This window comes from Chrysochloris asiatica, unplaced genomic scaffold (assembly GCF_000296735.1).
Source record: "Chrysochloris asiatica unplaced genomic scaffold, ChrAsi1.0 scaffold00003, whole genome shotgun sequence".
NCBI lineage: Eukaryota > Metazoa > Chordata > Mammalia > Afrosoricida > Chrysochloridae > Chrysochloris > Chrysochloris asiatica.
In genome coordinates, this window is record NW_006408521.1 from 40,047,975 (window position 1) to 40,052,752 (window position 4,778).

The window sequence follows — 4,778 nt, forward strand, 5'->3', positions numbered from 1 at the left end:
GGGTGGGAATGATCCTCGCTGTAAAGATTTGTTTCCTCCTTTGAGCTACTGCATCCACAGGTGTAGTACCATTGGTTTTTGATCATATGCTACCACTTTAAATGGTTGAACATCGACCATTTATTGTTGGTCCAGTGATTCTGTGCATACTTTCCATTTCTTTAGATGCTTTCTGTATTATTCAATACCTTGCGCACAGAATCCTTCAATATTGCAAATCAAAACTTGAATGTTTTCTTCAGTTCATTCATCTTGAGAAATGTTGAGCAGGTTTTTCTGTTGTTTTTCTAATTCTAGGCCTCTATACATTTCATGATAATACTTGACTCTCTTCTCAAGCTACCCTTTCAAATTTTCTGTTCAGTTCCTTTACTTGCTCATTTATTCCATTTGCTTTTGCTCTCTATATTCAAGAGCAAGGTCCAGAGTCTCTTCTGACAATGATTTTGGACTTTTCTTTCTTTCCTGTATTTTTAATGACTTTTTGCTTTCTTCCTGTATGGCATTCTTGATACCATCCCACAAGTCTTCTGGTCTATTGCTGCCTAATGCATAAAATTTGTTTTTGAGATGGTCTGTAAATCTGGGGGGATATTTAAAGTCTTAGTTTGACTCTAGTGGATTTTTTTTTCTTTTGGTTTTCTTCAGCGTTAATTTGAACTTGGATTTGAGCAATTAATGGTCTATTCCATGGTCTGCCCCTGGCTTTGTTTTGGCTGATGAAATTGAGCTTTACCATCGTCTTTTCCCACAGATGTAGTCAATTTGATTCCTGCTTATTCCATCTGGTGAGATCCATGTGTACAATCACCTTTTATGATGTTTTAAAAAGGTAGTTGCAATGAATAAGTCATTAATCTTATAAAATTCTATCATGCAATCTTCAGCTCATTTCTAGCACCAAGGCCATATTTTCCAACTACTGATCCCTTCTTTTTGCTTCCAACTTTTGTATTCTAATCACCAGTAATTATCAAGGCATCCTGATTGTGTATTTAATCATTTCAAACTGAAGAAGTTGGTGGACTTCTTTAATGTCTTCAACGCTGACTTAGTGGTTGTGTAAATTTGAATAAAAACAGTATTGACTGATCTTGCTTGTAGGCTATAGATGTTATCCTATCAAAGAAAGCATTGTACTTCAAGATAGATTTTGAAATATTCTTTTTGACTATGAATGTAATGCCATTCCTCTTGTGTTTGTAGTTTCCGATCTAGTAAACTATATGATTGTCAGATTCAAAATGGCTAATACCAGTCCATTTCAGCTTACTAATGCTGTTTCCATTTCGTGTTTGACACCTTCTAATTATCCTAGATTCACACTTTGTACATTCCATGTTCCAATTAAGGAGCTCTGGTAGCGTAGTGGTCACAAATCGGGCTGTGAACCTCAAGGTCAGCAGTTCGAAACTACCAGCTGTTCCATGGGAGAAAGATGAGGCTTTCTGCTCCCATAAAGATTTATAGCCTCGGAAACCCTGTACAGGGTTACTATGAGTCGGAACCGACTCTACGGCACATAACCACCACCACCATGTTTCAATTATTCATGGACCTTTGCAGCTATTTCTCCTCAATTTCAGTTGTGCCCCATCAACAAATGAAGGTCCCCCAAACTTTACTTTATCCATGTCATTATGGTCATATTTTTCATACCTTCCAACTTGAGGGTTTCATACCCCAGCACTATATCTGACAGTGTTCCACTGCTATTCATAAGGTTTACAGTGGCTAAACATTCAGAAGGAGTCCCCTCTCCCTGTTCCTAGTGTTTGTCTTAGTCTGGAAGCTCAGCTGAAAACTGTCCACGATGGGTGACCCTGATGACATTTCAAATACTGGTGGCATAGTTTCCAGCATTACAGCAACACTTCAGCCACCACAACATGACAAACTGACAGATGAGTGATGGAAGGTACCTAGAAGCACTCATTTCCCAGACACGTATCTTTAGTCCATCTTATTTTGAACAGGCATTTCTTCTCTTTACTGAGAAACATGCAGACACTTGGCACAATTCTTTATCAGCATCTATTTAAACTCTTTTTTTCTTTTGTACTTACACCGTTGACTTCTGCATGTGTATGTTTGCCACCTCCTAGTTGGAGTCCTGGTGTGGCACTACAGGTTAATGCATTGGACTGCAAGGCCGGTTTGAACCACAAGGTCAGTGGTTCAAGCTCACCACTTGCACCTCAGAAATCCTATACAGGGTTGCTCTGAGTTGGAGCCGTCTTGACGGCACTTAACAACAACAACAAAAAGTAGGCAGATAACTACTCAAGAAAATGACCATGTTTGCTACAAACTAGAATCTACTCACTGATTTCAATGCCAGGTTAGAATCCACTGACTTCTTAACAGAAAATGACATACTTTGGGCGTATTTTCTAGGAAGTCAGTAATGGCAGGCTGAACATGATTTGTGATGGAAATGGGAATTAAACTGTACTGTAAGGATAAATAAGAATTTTTATAGATAAAGGGGAGAAGGAGAAGTGCTTTTAGTTGGTGAAATAGAATGATCAAAGTCTTGGAATTGGGAATAATTGTGATTTATTAGAGTAAATTGGTATTGTTGAAGTATAGGCCGTGTATTAATGGGAAGTAAGAGTAAAGTTGGAGAGTCAGGTGAGTTGGGATTTTCCATTCCCTTTCCTAGTAAGTGGAGGATTCAGGGCTGGGACTTGACTGAGATTAAATTGCAGTGGATCCTGGTGGTAGTGTATAGCAAGGGGCAATCCAAGATGGTGTTCTGAGTGGGAGAAGAAAGCACAGAACCAAAGCAGCAGCTAGAACAAAGGATGCCATCAAATGAAGCTCTCCAACACAGGGACAGTGACATTCAGGCCCTGCTCTGCAGGAAGTCAGAGGGAAAGAGGAAAATTATTCCTGAAGCTAAGAGGAGAAGAAGACAAGGTGGTAAAAATGTGGGTGCTGGAGGCTACTGCAGAGATAGCACATTTGAAAGGGCAATAATCAGGGAGATTTTGCAACTTCTGTCTGCAGTTGGCCTTTCTTTATGGGGGCTGCAGATACTGTTTCTAAGAGCTCCCAATCTTTGGTCAGCCCTACTGGCAATCTAAGGGGTCTCTGGGCCTTCTTTCTCAGAACACGGATGCACAAATCCTTCCTTGGGCAGTTTCTCTTCTTATTCCATTCTTACCTCAAAGCAGTACCTTAGCCTGCCTCAGAGATTGAATTCCACACTACATAGATGAATAATAGTGAAATACTGAAAGCTTTGTGAAAAACTGGAAGAGAAGTCATGATGCCGATCACAGAGCAGATTCTAATAAAATTCCCTTTAGATGTTCCCAATCATTTCTGCCCCTATTGTTCCTGCCCCTGGCAACTACCTTATTTGTTTTCATTTCCTTCCTCCTCCCAGGATTTGGCCATCAGATATTCCTCTCTTGACCATGACCTACCAGAAAAATCAAAGTGGAAAGAGATGACCATTTTTCTGCTTCAAGTATGTTCTTTGGAGGACTTCATTGGTCAACTTCAAGTAGTTTATAAGCATATTCAACCAATAAAACCAGACCTTTTCTAGGGAGGAATTCAATATTCTTCACCTGGATGCCAGTGGAAGTTGTTGAGGAAAGTATGGTGTATAATGGGATGTGTCGCCCAGCCTGGGGTAGGTTAGAGGGTAAAAAGACATTGAAGAGTGATCATGTGATGACACAAAGAGCAGACTGTTGCCCAAGCAGGACATGGGGAGAATCTGGACAGGATGGTGTCAAATGGACATATAAGAACAGAAAGGCATGACTAAATAAGGAAAAGCCTGTGCTGGACATGAGACTTCAATATGAAATAGATGAAGCTTTGCCTAGAGAGGCGCAGAGACATGCCGGATGCAGCCATGGTCGGGCCTGTCTCACCTGGGTTTGTTCTTCGAGAGCAGAGAGAAATCAAGACCATAGAATGGCCTTGAGCAAACCCGTTGCATTTTCTAATAGCTGATGGAGAGCAACTGAGAAGGCCTCTGGACTTGGGAATGAGCAGCCCAACAGGCATGCTGTAAAAGGAAGGAAAAAGAAAACTACACATGGTTTCTGGCCTTTGGATAAAACCCAACAGACCCAACAGATAAGCCTGAAGGCAAAAGCTAAGTGTGACTTTCTGCTTTAAGCAATCCATGAAGTTCTGCTAAGCACCTCCCTTGTGATGTTTAAACAGGCATGCTTTTAAAACATTTAAAAAACATTATGTTTTAAACATTTAAAGAGCACTTTGTCATTCCAGATTTCTAAATTGGCAGTTTGGGAGATTATGATACTATAAGTATTTTGATCAGAGGTAATTTACAAAGGGCTTTAAATATCCTCATTACGCTCTAGATTCTGCATTCTTTTTGAGTCCTGTGCCACCCAACCCAGCTCAGCAGACCTTTAATCATTGTAGTCTCTGTGGTTGTTTCATTGCTTTTTTAAATTATTTTTTATAATAACATTAGGGGGGGTGCTTTGTGATATCAACCTCTCAGGTGGGGACCTCATGTGGCTTTCTCCCCAGGAAGTTTGGAGTAAATGTCCACATTATAATGCACTTTTATCAGACCAAATATGTTTGTTTAGTAACACTGCCTATATGGCCACTATTTCTGGCACCTTACATTCCCAGTACTCACTGTGTGCTCAGTGAATGAGCCTTAGCCGCTAGTTGGTTCAGACATGTGTTGATGCCTGCTCTGATGCCACAGACATTTGTCAATTACAGCACTTGACCTTTTTTTTTTTTTTTTTTTCCTATTTCTTTTTTTTTTT